Source organism: Pleurodeles waltl, chromosome 10, assembly GCF_031143425.1.
Source record: "Pleurodeles waltl isolate 20211129_DDA chromosome 10, aPleWal1.hap1.20221129, whole genome shotgun sequence".
NCBI lineage: Eukaryota > Metazoa > Chordata > Amphibia > Caudata > Salamandridae > Pleurodeles > Pleurodeles waltl.
This window is the reverse complement of record NC_090449.1, coordinates 596,648,724-596,664,760: the sequence shown is the minus strand read 5'-3', so window position 1 is coordinate 596,664,760 and position 16,037 is coordinate 596,648,724.

Genomic DNA, 16,037 nt, shown 5'->3' with positions numbered 1-16,037 from the left:
TCTATCTATCTATCTATCTATCTATCTATCTATCTATCTATCTATCTATCTATCTATCTATCTATCTATCTATCTATCCATCTATCTATCACTCTATCTATCTATCTATCTATCTATCTACAGTATGGTGCAAAATGTGTACCCCACTGGAGTACTTTCTAGTGGCTCATTAGTAAGTGCTACCTCATTGGGTAGTGCACATTCTATACTACCGCTGTGTAAAAGACGACAAGATAATTTCCCCAGTCCCCATAACTAGTGTAATTTTGGTAATGTGACTGTTACTCAAGTGTCTTTCTACTGAAATCTGTGCTAACATGAATCCTCGCATAGAGAAGATGACAAGTCTACAAAGAGATGAATCTTCACTGAACAATGGTTCTTCCTCCTAATTTCTTGAAGTAAGTGCTCCTTTGTTTGGTGGAGATGCGCTCATAGTCCTCTGCATGATGAACATTTGTGGTGCCTTTTGGTAAGCTGTCCATCAAGCTTGAAAAATGCGGGAGAACCGATGCATACCACTTACCTATATGTGGCAGGGCCAAATGGTTGGACCTTCGTGGTCATTTTCCACATTTGCATACTGGTTGTAATTGAAAGGATAAAGGATGGACTCTGCTCTCATCAGGACTTGACATGAAAATCCCACAAGTCACACTCACCACAGAAGACATTGCGGTCCAATCCAGCACTGATGGATAAGCATCGGTACCAGATTGGATTTAGACCGTGAGGAGAACCTCAATTCCCCCATAGTCCTATTGATCCCACCTCATGGGAGCAATTGTTTCATTTGTTTTTCTGCAGAGGGCAGGAAAACAGATGAAAAGTCAGCTCCCAGCAAGCGGGATCAGTGTTTATGCTTCTGGCCAATGGGAGTGGACTTACAGTTTGCTCTTGTCTGGGGGGAGCTGTCATAGCTCCCACCAAGTGACAGCAAACTACTCTGTCCTGAGGGTGGGCACTTCGGGACATAGGGAGCCGGCCCTGTGTGGGAGGTGATCCCCAGGGCCATTGACGGCTCTATTGTTGTTTAGGGCCAGACTTTTTTTGTCATTATTTTGTATTTGTGGCAAGGGGATGTGGTGGTCCTCAGGGCACTCCAGGGCCAAGGAGGGGGGTCCACGCAATCCCCCTCCAATTTTCTATTAAAACCCTGTGGTGGTGGTGGTTCCCAGGGCTCTTAAGAGTATGAGGAGGGAAGTCTGCACAGCCCCCCTCCAATATACTAATAAAGCCCTGGGGAGGTGGTGGTCCCTAGGGCTCTTAAGAGAGTGAGGAAGGGGGGTTTGCTGGCCCCCTCCAATGTAATAATCAAGCCGTGGGAAGGTAGTGGACCCCGAGGCTCTTAAAAGCCTAAGGAGGGGGCCACGTGAACCCCACTCCACACAAATTATAGATTGACATACCCTTGAGACCTAGCCCACCGGGGGCTTAACTTTAAACAAGTGGGGGAGACTGTGCTTGATTGTTTTTTAAAATTTTTGCTGAGATTTGCAGCACAGGGGGGACCCCAGCACCAGGCCTAGGGGTCATGGTGTTCCTACCCTGCCCCCTTTTCTTAATTTTTCACTTTTTTGGGGACCTGCTGAGTCTGACTCCCAAAATGGCTGCCAACACTTTGTGGTTGAAGTGTTGGCAGCCAATCAGATATCAGCACAAGGACTGTTGGACCCAAAGATATTCAGCGTCACTATATATACATGTTTTTTACTTAATATCTCTCCAAAACTACTGAACGGATTTACACCAAATCACAGAAAGCACGATTTCTGGACCAAGAGCTAGCTTTCTGCCAAATTTGGTGTAATTCCATCCATCGGTTCAGGATATATATATATACTATTGGCAGTAATCAGTACGTAGTTTTAGTTAGGACCTAGTTTCCATAAGAAAGGCATTTATTGTTTTGCTAACAACTTTGGCACATTTTAACAAATCTTCACAAAATGTTCAAAACTAATTTGCCAGTCATGTCAGCTGCTGTCTGGAAGGTTTCGGGGTGTTCCTTCAAGCGGGGCTGAAAAAAAAGGTGGTATCAAAAAGTGTTTTCCCTATGCAATTTCCCATAGGGGTTTTAGACATGACTACAGCCTGAACCGTTGAACTGAATTACTCCAGAAGTTTGAATTTCTGTGGTTTTGTGCAGGTACAATCTGAGCCTAACCATGAATTCCTTCTAATCTTTGGCTTTTTAGTGAATATATATATATTACCTACTTGCAGCCGCCAGTATGTAGTTATAGTTAGGGACTAGGTTCCATAGAAAAAGTGTTTTTTTACTTGCCTACACCTTTGGGACCGTTTGACAATTCTTCACAAAATGTCTCAAAAGAGTGCCCTCTAGGGTCTTGTTGTGCATGAAACGCTTCAAGATGATCCGTTAAGTGGGGGCTGAGAAAAAGGGGGGAGGGGTTAAAAAAGTGTATTTTCATTGTTAATTCCCAAAGACTCCTTGGATGAGCCTGCAGCCCGAACTGCTGAACGGAATTGCACCACATTTGTCCAAAAGATAGCCTTATTTGGTGTATATCTGTAGTTTTCAAGATATTAAAGGAAAAATATTTTGTTCAGAGCCAAACACTCACACCTATCTGAGTCCAAAGGTTCGTTCGACCTCATGAGGGTCGATGGTTGGTTATCTTTACCTGTCCCCTTATAAAATAAATTATCAAAACAAATATGAGGTAGGACGCACCCACATGAGTTCTCAAATATCTTCCTCTTCTATTTCATTAAAACATTCTAACATGCAGACTGAAACAACCACTTTCAACACCAGCAGCAGACTGTCAGTTTATTTCCTGGTGAATAGTCTCTTTACTAGAGTGTTCTGTTGAGCTACTGCAGTAAGTGAAGAAATTAGGGAGCTTCCTAACAAATAAATCTCATAGATGGCCACCAGAGAAAACAAGAGCCCAAATATAGCACCCAGATGTAGCCCAATGACAAAAGGGTGCAAAACATTTTTTTTGCTTTTTGCAGTTTTATAGGGTGTAGTAAGGAGTGCCACAATTGTGTAATAAATAAAGAATGTTAGCAACCTAGTTGTTCATTAGAAAACTGTTGAGAAGCAGAGGTCAAGGGCATGGACTTGAATAATTGAAGGCTGAGAGTAGGGTACCGGGGCAACCAGTTGACCACACCGGGCAGGTGCGAGGGGCAGTGGCAGCACAACAGACCATGGAGGGCAGAGGAAAGTGGGGAGGGGCAATGAACCAACCATGCAGGACAGGCATGAGAGGCTGTGGTAATATAATAGACCATTAAGGGCAGAAGGAAGAGGCAGTGGCAGTACAACCATACATGCCAATAGACATGATTTAGGCAGGAGACTCCTGATGCTTGTAAGCTCAAAGGGACTTTATTTTATCTGTCTCTTAGTTAAAATCTCCTCTTTTTTAATGTAAGTCAGTCGGGAAAATCAATGTCCTAGGTTTTTTTTTTTTCTTCAAAATCTCCCTTTTACCAAGTTCAAAATGTTGACAAGTATGGTATATTGGATCACGGAGGCCAGGAGGAATGGGATAGGGATATGCAGTTGCATAATAGAGGGCAGTAGGGAGATGGGCAGGGACACCAAAATGACCTTAACAGGGAAGACATCATGGGTTGCATCAGCACAATACATCACACATGGCAAGCGGGACAGTAGTGCAGCACAACGGATCATGGAAAGCAATAGGGAAGGGCCAGGACCATGCACATGGACAACAGAGAGTAGAGCGGAGAGAGGCAAGGGCAGCAAGCTGACTATACCGGATAGACAGGAGGGACAGTTGCAGAATAACGGACATGAAGGGCAGGAGGGAGTGTGCAGGGACATGACAATGGACCAGACAAGGTAGGAGAGAGGGAATAATGGTCTGCACATGGAAACCAGTGGCAGTGTAGGAACAGCAAGCGGACCAGGGCAGGCTGGATGGGCACTGGAAGCACAACACATTATGGGGGCAACAGTGAGACTATAATGGCATACACACTGACAACAAAGGGAAGGTGGAAGGGGGAGGCAACAAGATGACCACACAGCGCAGGTTGGAGGGGCTGTGGCTGCATAAAAGACCATGCATGGCATGCGGAGGGTTAGTGGCAGCACAACTGCCATGGTGGGGAAGAGAGAAGTCGCAGGGGCATGCACAAAGGACCACGGAGGACTGAAGGGAGAGCTAGGGGTGGACACAGACAAGAAAGGGGCTTCAGAACAGACACAGGGCAGGTAGGAGGAGCAGTTGCAGCACAACAGTACATGGAGGTCAGAAGGGAGGGGAGGCAAAATGGACCATGGAGTACAGGAGGGAGGAGATAGGGGTGCAGAACTCAGACAGGCAGGGTAAAGATGGTAGAGACAGACGGCAACAGAACACTCAGAGTAGATAGGAGGGGCAGGGGCAGTTCTATGGAACATAGTGGGCAAAAAGGAGGGCGCAGGGGCATGCACACAAACATCGGTGGGCAAGGGAAAAAGGTAGAAGCAGAAAGCTAAACACAGAGGCTAAGTAGGAGGGCAATGATGGGGCACAGAATTGGGCAAAGAAGGGCAGGAGGAGTGGGCAGGGACATCAAGCTAAATGAAGGGCAGTGGTAGCACATCGGACCAGGCAGAGCAGGAGGAAGGATGCTGGTACATGGATTCTGACAACAGAGAGTAGGGAGGAGTTGGATGGGGCAGCAAGCTAACTGTTCAGGGCAGGCGGGAAGGGCAGTGGCAGAACAACGACCACAAAGGGCTGTAATGAGGGAGCAGAAGCATGAACTTGGACCATGGAGGAGCGTGGGCAGGAGCAGCATGCTTGGGTGGGGCTGCACAATTCCAGGTCAGGCTCTGCCTCCAATGCCCCACCCTCCCCTGCACCGTGCATTGTGATGGGAATCCTACTTAATGTTAATGAAAAACAACTAGAAATTCACTGAAAAAGACAAAGGTTACGGGGACAATATAGTTAGGAAATAGAATAAAAAAACCTTAGAAATTCACTAAAAAAAACAAAGGTTACAGGGACGTAATAGTTAGGTTCAGGTTTTACTTGCCCAAAACCATAGACATTAGGCTGTTAGAGTTATTTCAAGTAACTACAACTTATGCCCTAGGGTAACTTTAACTCATGCCTTAAACATGCACTAATAATTACCCCAGATATTACATCAGTCATGACATCTTCCATGACGTTATTGATAATATCACTGTAGAATTTGCAGTAAAATTATTGATTAGAAAACTGCGTGGCGGGGGTGCGAGTTATAATTACCTTAAGGCATAAGTTATAGTTACTTACAATAACTCTAATTATTACAGCTAAATGTCTATGGTTTTCTGCGTGTAAAATCTGAACCTAACTATAACGCCCCTGTAACCTTCGTTTTTTGGTGAATATATATACATGTATATATATATATATATATATATGTGTGTGTATATTGTATGTATGTGTGTGTGTGTATATATATCTTAAAACCAAAGGGCAACTTCTTAGCCAAGAAGAGATTGCACTCCTAGGTCCTCTGTGCACAGAATTTTTTATTTTAGCTAACGCATCCCAACGAGTTTTGGTCCTGGCTGAACCTTGGTCATGGTTATGGGTGTTTGTCTGCCCACAGTATTTAAACAGAATACATGATACAAAATGTAAACAACATAGAGAAAGGACCTTGGTGAAGTATAATTCTGCATGTAAACATAGCAGCCATTTTGTAATAGCTACATATACTATTATAGAGGACATGAAAAGTGTCAACAACTTCTCCGTCATGTAACAGCAACATATTAGGCAAAATGTACAGTTGTGTCCTTCAACAAGTTATCCTACCCTATGGACTCACCAGCTATTCTGCATTTAAAATATTTATTTACATATACATAGTACTCCGAGAAATAAAAAAAAACATCTGCATGCATCATCTCTGATATCAGTCATGACTATGGTTCTTTTTCCAGCTATTGCCCTAGTGGGCCAACACAAATATCGGTACAGCTATGTTTTAGTGCAGAACCCAAATGGCCAATCTAGCCCGGTTGGCTAAAAATATGCAACCAATATACAATGAACATCAAAGGCTTTAATATGGCATAACGGTCATGCAAAAGAATATATTAAATTATTAAATGAAATGTTACCTAACTGGGTCTATCACACTAGTGTCCTACTCCCCTCACAACAGGCTGCCATGTGTGAGTTTCATGTCATCAGGTCCTGTAATAACTAAAAAATAAAAACCAAACTAGACAAGACAACACCTTGAATTTATAAGAGAAAAATAATTCAATAAAAACATGTAGTTCGGCACCAACATTTAAACCTCTTGAATGCTAGTGTGTCTAGCTTTCATATATACAATGTGCTTCTAGCCTACTTAGGTTTTTCACCCTGTTACCCCCTCTGGGGTTTTTGGGGACATTATCAATCACTGAATACTGCAACAATTCTATGTTCTCCTGGTGTGTCTTCCAGAAGTGTCTAGCTATGGAGTTGCTATTATCATGATTTTTGATGGGCATGAGTTGTTGCAAAACTGTGTGCCTGTAAAATTGTGCTACAGGTGTACATTTTAAAGGAATGCACATTTCAGCATATAAACTTTTTAATTCCTGCCCAAATTGTGTGCATACTGACAAGATGATCTCCCGATGCCTTCAGGCTCTGCACTTCTCACATTTGCAGAACTCTACTCTGGGTTTCAACTATGATGTACTTATACTTCTGATCTCATAAGCCACTAGCCTATCTCTAAAGGATCGGCTTTTCTGTAGGTTAGGAGTTGTTTGTTAGACCTCTTATTTGTTTTTACTGTGTCTCTCTCTTTAACAGATGCCAATGTTTAGAAATTATTTTCCTCGTTGAGTAATGGTTGGACGTGTATGATATAATAAATCCCATTTTGTTGCGACCCCCTGTGTGTGATTTCTCCAACTATTTCTTAACAAGTACCTTATTGTGTGAAAGTTGATCTACTCTCTGAAATGCTGTTTTGAGGATATTGCTACTATAGCCCCTCTGTCTAAATCTCTTGCTCATATCAGTACTCGGTTTTTTAAATTAATATTTGTTTTGCATATGTGTTGGGCTCCGAAGCATTCCCCATATGGTATAGTTTTTTTAGACTCTCTGGGTGACAGCTAGAAGCATGCAACATACTGCTCCCAGATGTGGGCTTCCAGTGGACAATGGTTGTGATCTTCCCCTCTTCTACCTTTAGCACTACATCTTGGAACTCACTTTGAGCTGGAACTGATTTTGCTGGTAAATGTCAGGTTCAAGTCATTCATGTTAAGTTCACCAACAAATGCTTGTACCAAGTCACCTTTACAAATCAAGAATGAATCGTCGATGAATCTTACCCAAAACATTATGGCCCTCATTACAACCCTGGTGGTCAGTGTTAAAGCGGCGGTAATACTGCCAACAGGCCAGTGGTAAAAAAAATGGGATTTGGACCATGGCGGTTACCGCCATCCAAAACCGCCACTTTAACACACCGATTGCCAGGGTGGCAACAGCTGCTGGGCTGGAGACTTCGGTCTCCAGCCCGGCGGCCATCACAATCCCACCCTCGGGATTACTACCCGGCCTACCGCCATGGCTTTCGTGCCAATCTTACTGCGACGAAAACCATGGTGGTAGGCACTATCAGTGCCAGGAAATCCCTTCCCTGGCACTGATAGGGGTCTCTCCCACCCCCTCTCCCTCCCCAGAGTCCTCCCCCACCCTCCCCCTCCCTCTCCTGTCCCCCCGCACATATACACACCCACACACGCACCCATATACACATGCACACACGCATACCCACAACCACCCATGCATGCAGACATACATACCCACACACCGCAACGCACAACAGCATACCTTGTCACACACATGCATTCACAACACACAACACCCACAATCACTCATTCAAGCATGCATCCAATGTGACTCACACCCGCATGCACGCATACCAAAACATACACACACACACACCCACATTCACACAACACCCCCCACCCCCCTCTCGGGTCAGAGAACCCGACTTACCTGCTTGCAGGGGGTCCTCCGGCTGGAGACGGTCCGCGGCGCCGCTGGCAGCAGCAGCGTCTGCCAGCAAAACACTGCCAGCCCGCATCATTGCTCATGATATGGTCGGCGGTGTTTTGCTGGCGTGGCGGTGCTGCTGACAGCAGCGCTGCCGTCCGCCGCCATGACCGTTGGCGGTGTTCTGCCAGAATTCTGGCAGTATGCCGTCGGCGGTCATGATACACGTAGACGGCTGGTGGCCACGGCGGCAGTATGTTGGCGGCCGTCGCCATGGCGGTAGGCGGTCAATACCGCCAATGTTGTAATAAGGGCCTATATGTGGAATCCACCCTTTGAGCTGTTCAAAGACCACCTGCTCCTCCTACCAGCCCATATGCAAATTAGCATAGCTACGGGCAAGCAGGTGCCTATCACTGTCCCTTGTTGCTTCTCATACAATTGCTCAGCAAAGAAAAAATATTTTTTGTGAGACAGTACTCTATCATCTCACACAGCATGATATTGTGTTTGTGAACCTAATAGGTCTAGCTCTTAGGAAATGCTTCAGTACTCAAAGACCATCTTCATGGATCATACTCATATAGAGTGAAGTGACATCTAACGTCATAGGACATCATTTAATGTCCAAATCAAATATCCTCTTCAGGAAATCTGTTGAGTCGTGATTATATGATGGCATGTTTGATACAAATGGCCTCATGTAAAAATTAATGTATTTAGATGTGTTCTCTAGCAGGCTTTTCTGGGCTGACATGTTTGGGCTTCCTGGTGGTCTATTGGGGTTGTTATAAATCTTCGGTTTCAAATAGAAGATGAGTGATCTCAGGAAATTGTTTCTAAGAGACTTCACTTAGTCATCACTTAACAATTATTTCGTTTGCCACCCCTTGATCTTGTTATGATACACATTTCTCATTTTGGTGCATAAAGACAAGATGATTTTCTTGTTGCACCAACTGTTGTTGAGTTGGTTGTATGGCTCCTCTATGTACCGTTTGTTGGGCTACCGGACAACAGTATCTCCCATGTCGGCAGTTCTCAGGACACACTCTGTGTTGTTAATCAATTTAAGCATGACCTTGCTGATCGCTCTCTGTCTTTATAATTGTTTCCATTGTGTAGTTTGCTTTTACTACACAGGTGTTTCAAATAACTAATCACTGCTTCAGAGAAAATATGAATGTTGTCATTAATAATGGGTGAGATAAAGGAGGAGTTGGGTTTAAGATGTAACTCTCTCGCTGGCGATAACTCAATGCCCAACAGTTGTTCAATGGACAGCATTCCGAATGTACCTCCTGCAGTAAATTCTCCCTCAAGTTCAGACAATTGTTGGAATAAATCAACATCTTCAACTAGTAAGTGTACTCTCATGTATAGAGCTACATTGAGGTCTGGTAGTGGTTATGCCTTTCCGATGTCTATCTTCGTACATTTTTAAAAGCTTCAACTTTCTAATAAAGAGGTACACATCAATTGTAGGTTGCTGTACCTCATCTTCATGGTAAAGGACTCTTCAGTATTGGCATTTCCTTGGTCCTCTCTCCTTTGCTTTCTTTTTCTTTTCCCTTTCCTCTGCCCCTCTCCAGTCTATGGTCTGTTCTTCTGGCAAGTGCTAAAAAATACATTTGTCTGAGATAGATGGTTGTTGTGGGCCATCAGTGCTATAAATATTAGTCGTGCTGGCCAGATCAGCATCTGAGCTCATGTTTGAACTCACATCACCCATAGAGGCCTCTGGCCTTGACCAATTGTGTTTGTTCAGTCATTGGTTCCTTACGTTCTTGTTAGTCCTGACACACAGAGGTAGTGGTTCCCCAAACTTTTTTTTGCTTTTTCTTGAAGGCTTTGCTGATTCTCTTTGAGTGGCCCTCTGGCCCTGGGCACTTTCCCACTGTAAGTACAGTGAGAAAGTATTCGAGCCCTACATCTGAAAGGAAGCAGCACAGCTTGCCAGCATGCGCACATTTGCACAATGGTGTTTTCATATATATACTGAGCCTGGCACAGTTTACCAGGATGTGCACAGTTGCACATTGGTGCTTTCAAACAGAAACTGAGACTGACACAGATTGCCATTATGTGCACACTTGCACAGTGATGTTTTCATACATATACTGAGTCTGTCACAGCAGGCCTGTAAGGATGCACTTACACTTTGTAATGTTCTTAAAACTTGTGTCCAACCTACCCCTGCGGGCATGTGCGTGGGCCAGGGCACATATACCCAGGGAGTGAAGAATACCCATGAGTGTTTTCACTACCATTAAGAACTGCTTTGCCCCTAGGTTAATATATGGGAAAGTTAACAATTAATCCTAGCTGCAATAGTGGATTGCAGTGGAGCAGCCTCATAATGTTTACTTTCCAATGTTAAAGGTGGCTTTGTCAGTAATGCCTTGGAAACACCACTTCTAGAAAGTGAGCATTTCTATGCTCTAAAAGTCCTTTTGGATGCCTTTTTAATTCAGTTTCATTTCTCTGGAGGCTGGGGGAAAGCATATCTGTGCATTTCCCAGCAACAGCTATAAAACGCGACTGAAAAGACATTTGAGGGCCTAGATGGATAGATTGGAGGGAGAGGTTTTGACACTTGGTGTCTCAGAGCCAGATCATGACCTCAATAAAGATTAAGATCTGCATTCCACAGCACCATGGCACACAGGCCTGAAATGTGGGGCAGACATCGGTGGTTCAACCACCCCCAACTTCTAAGGCACACTTCAGTTTAACTAGGGGTACCACACTTCAGCAACTTAGAGATACACTTGCAGGAACATGGGACGGAGACCCTGAACTGCGTGTGCACACTGCCAGAGGAATCTGTTGTACACAGGAGTATTTACTGCCCTGGGAAGGGACCACACACCCTTCCTGCATTGTGGCTGGCCTGGGCAAACTGCTTGCTGCAGTGTGGCACTCTGAAGTGTGCTCTCCAAGGGCTTGCTGGCTTTCCCCTGTTCTTTGTGGAGGTCTCAGGGACGTCAAAGACCTCCTGCAAGGGACCTACACCTTCTACCTATGTCATCTGGAGAGTGGTGATCTCCTACGCATTAAAGTCATCGCCTGGATTCCACTGGTTAGCAGGGGTGTGAGCGTAGAATTAAGTATTGCACCTAGAGACCGGAATTGCCTGGTGTGGAGCCTTCAAATTACTACCTTCATTCAAGGAGTGTGGCCCTTCATCATGGGGGCCACAACATGCATAAGTGTCTGGTTGGTAATGAACTGATTCACCGGTTGCAGCCCCCCGCATGGTCCGCTTTTGTCGAGTGTGCTGCATTTCTCTTGTGTGACACTCGACTGCATGCTCATTGTGTGCGGTATCCGTGTCACTGGTTGCGACCCTCCGAGTTTGCGAGATACCTAGATAAGTGCCACATTCTACCTCATGTGGCACTGCTCAACTTGCATCTGTGTGTATGACCAGATTTGTCTGGTGCAGCTCAAGTCTTTGCACACCAGACCTTGTGCCTTGTTTCATGGAGGTACAGGATTGGAACTAATTGTGTGCTCGGAAGTGTCTGGTGCGTCTCAAGTCATTGTGCAGCAAACGTTGTGCCTTATTCTTGGGAGCTGCTGTATTGGTAACTTTTCATGTGTGAGCGGAATTGTCTGGTGCGGCTCAAGTCATCATGCACTAGACGATGTGCCTCATTACAGGGAGGCACTGCATTTGTCACTTTGCGTGTGTGATCAGAATCATCTGGTGCCACTCAGGCCATTATGCACCAGACATTGTGCCCATACCAAGAGGGCAAAGCATTTGGTAACTCTTTGTGTTCAACTGGGATGACTGGGGCAACCCAAGTCATAGAGCTCCAGACGTAGTGCCTCCGTTCCTGGGAGGTGCAGAATTGGTAACTATTCATGGATTGGAGTGTCTGGCTTGGCGTCACTGTGAAGAGCGTGTGTCCCAAGGCAACCCGCCCCGTGCTTTGCAGACCGGGGCCCATGCCAGAAGGCTGGTGTGGAGACCCCTGAGTGAACTTACTGAGTTGTGACCAAACCTCCATTTGTTGACTGTTGCCTGATCATCCATTCTCTGTTCCCCCACCCTCTTTTGCCCCGGGATCCTGAATAAGTGCATCCACCTTCCATGAGTGGCCTAGTGTCTGGGGAAAAGTTACTACATTTCTAGATGTTAGGGGTGGGAATTGGTTGGAGGGTGGTGGAAGGTTTGGGTCCAAGAGGGGTCATTGACAACTCACCTGCGGAATGTCAGAGCAATGCATTAGGGTGCTGGAAGCAAGTGTGTGCGAGTGCATCTATACTAGCCTGTCTGATATCCGGAACCACATAGCACTGCAGAGGGAGTATGTGTGAGTGACTGCCTGGGATTGACTACACCGCACAGCGAGGGTGCCATGCTCATTGTTTACTATACCGGTTGACATTGAAGTTTACCTGTGCAGTCTATGCCGCGGAGCTATCTTAAAAATGCTGAGATTCTCTTATGAATACACTGATACTATTGTTGGGAACCAGGAGGCATCTTATAACTGTTTGATAGGAAATTGAGGTGTTCGTTGGGATGGGTCTCGTGCTATCAATATGGTTGCACTGCATGAGGCTGCTGGGAGGGAAAGTGTTATTTTTTTCTCATGTGTACATGCTGCTAATGTCGTACTAACACAGTTGGGCATAGTACTACTAGGGGCCATATTTATACTCCGGTTGCGCCGAAATTGCGTCGTTTTTTTTGACGCAATTTCGACGCAAAACTAACGCCAACTAACGCCATATTTATACTATGGCGTTAGAGGCGAATAGCGCCAAAGTTCCCGGAATGTGCGTCATTTTTTAGCGTGAACCCCTTCCTTGCGTTAATGATATGCAAGGGAGGCGTTCCCGTCTAAAAAATGACTCCCAGGCCTTTACGTGGTATTTATACTCCCGGGCAAAAGAGACGCCCGGGAGTTGGCGTGGCTAAAAACGGCGCATTTGCGCCACTTTTTAACGCCTGCTCAGGGCAGGCGTTAAGGGGCCTGTGGGCTCAAAATGAGCCCACAGGTGCCCTCCCATGCCCCCAGGGACCCCCCCTGCCACCCTTGCCCACCCCAGGAGGACCCCCAAGGATGGAGGGACCCACCCCAGGGACATTCAGGTAAGTTCAGGTAAGTATAATTTTTTATTTTTTATATTTTGTTTTGGTGGCATAGGGGGGCCTTATTTGTGCCCCCCTACATGCCACTATGCCCAATGACCATGCCCAGGGGACAGAAGTCCCCTGGGCATGGCCATTGGGCAAGGGGGCATGACTCCTATCTTTACAATGATAGGAGTCATGTTGATGGGGGATGGGCGTCGAAAATAAATGGCGCAAGTCGGGTTAAGACGATTTTTTCGACGTAACCTGACTTGCCCCATTTTAAGACGCCCATGCGCCATTTTCCCCCTACGCCGGCGCTGTCTGGTCTACGTGGTTTTTTCCCACGCAAACCAGGCAGCGCCGGTCTGATTGCGCCGTCTAACGCCATTCCATAAATACGGCGCCCGCATGGCGCTTCAGAATGGCGTTAGACGGCGCAAAACTTTTTGACGCTAAACTGCGTTAGCGCAGTTTAGCGTCAAAAAGTATAAATATGGGCCTAGGTGTTTGTCTAAATGTGACTGATGCCCAGATTTACATGATGCTCAAGTTGTGTAATTAATGTGTGTGTTGAATACAAACTTTATTTACATACACTTTGTGTAAAGGATTTTTGGTGTAGCACAGTGTAGTTGTTGTGTGGTAATAATGTGCCAATGTTTTACACATTGCCCCTGTGATAAGCCTGTCTGCTCTGTGCTAAGCTACTCAAGGATGAGCGCAGTTTATACAGTGAGTGTAATCACCCACCTCTGACGGGAGTGGTAATTTGTGCCTGGCTAGGTCCTCAACTGAGCCAACCAGATCATGCCACCTCCAACATTTGGCAGTCAAGCTGTGGGATAGGACTTGCATTTGCCCAGCAACACATGGTAAGTAACTGAATGCCACAACTTCATGTTGGCAAAGTATTCCTTTGTTCCTGAGGTGTAACCAAAAGGGAGGACAAAGTAGCCAGGGAGGGGTGACCTATTTTTCCTCATAGATCTTGATTTTGACTTCCCCTAGTCTGCTAACATGTCTGAGGGCCCACTTAAGGTAGAATTTGAGCTGGCTGACCTGAACACCTACACTGTAACACAGCTCAGGGAGCTCTGTCAGGCAAAGGGAGTGTCAGCTCCTACCAAGCAAAAGCAAACAGCTATGTCCCGGGGGTGGGAACCCCAGGACATACCAGGAGCTGGCCCTTTGGGTTGATAGTCCCCAGGGCCATCATTGGCTCCTCGAGGGGGCCCTCGTGGCCCCCTCCAACATGTATTGCCCCGGGGAAGTGGTGGTCCCCGGGGCTGCAGCAGTCTGAGACAGTCTGAGACAGACTCTCTTTTTTTTCATGCTTCCCCGGGGAGCAAAGGCTTCGATGCATATACACATTTGGATTTCCTTAAATTTCTAAAAAAACTACTGAATGGATTTTCACCAAATAAGCAAAAGCGTAATCTGCATACCGAAAGCTAGCTTTCTGCCAAATTTGGTGTAATTCTGTCCAGTGGTTCGGGCTGTTGTTGTGCCTAAAGGTCCTATGGGAATTAACATGGGAAACACAACTTTTTTGACCCCTCCCCTTTTTCTAGGCCCCTGCTTGACAGATCACCCTGAGACTTTCTGTGTGCAACAAGAATCACCAGCATATTTTTTTGGGGAACATTTCCAGAAGATTCGTCTAACAGTGCCAAAGATATAGGCAAATCAAAAAGCGCTTTTTCTATGGAAACTTCCAGTTTAATGAATCTTCATGATTTATATATATACATTTATATATATATATATATATAGATATATATACATTTATATATACGTATACACACACACACAGTGGTGGTTGCCACTGGGTAGTTATAGTCAGGACCACGTTTCCATAGGAAATTGACTTTTCAGCTCCATTTGACAAACCTTCACAGAACTTTCCAAAAAAGTCTTATCTACCTCAGCTTCTTGCAGGAAAGTTTCAGGGTGATCCGACAGGCGTGGGCAAAGAAAAAAAAAAGGGGCATCCAAAATGCTTTTCTCCCAATGTAATCCTCCACATAAACTTTAGACACAGTTGCAGCTAAAATGGCTGAATTGAATTTTACCAACTTTGCCAGAAAGCTAGATCTTTCTCCAGATAGCATGCTTTTTATGATTTGGTGTAAATCCGTTCATTAGTTTTGAGAAATTAAGGATCAGATCTTTTCTATACTTCAGTCCACTGAGGATCCTGGATGAATTCTCCTTCTCATACATGCATTGTGATTGGCTGGCTGCAACTTCAAGTAAAAGTTGTGCCCGCCTTCTTAGGAATTAGGGACCCAGTCCCACAGTCCTAAAAAATAAAACAAAATAAGACATAAGGGAGCAGGGTAGTTGTACTCTGACCCCATGGGCCTTGGGGAGGATCCCAGAGGGATCTCACCTGGGGTAAAATAAAAAAAATATTTGGGGAGTTCAGTGAATTTGCATATCCACTGAAATGCTCAGCACAACACTCTTGGAAAATCGCTGCATATCCACTGTGCACTAAAAATGTAAAAAAAGAGGGTTGGGCACCCGAGGGGGTTCAGAGAAAGCCCTGGCAAGAGGCCTGGCCTTGCATCCAACCCCATGCCATGTCACACCAATTAACATCTTACTTTGCATTAAAAGAAGTAGAAATTCAGTGAAAAAACAAAGGTTAAAGTGATGTTATAGTTAGGAAATGTACTGATAGTTTACTTTACATTGAAAAAGAATCTTAGAAATCCCCTTAAAAAAAACAAAGGCTAAAGAAACGTTATAGTCTGGTGAAAATGTCAGTTAAAATATAATATTTTCAACTAACAAAACCACTGAAATTCACCAGTTATAGTTATCTCAAGTAACTATAACTCACACCCTTTCCAAGCTCTGCTTCTAGCCTCACATACTACATCAATCAAGATATATTCAATGACTGTATTGATAACATCCAAAATGACAAC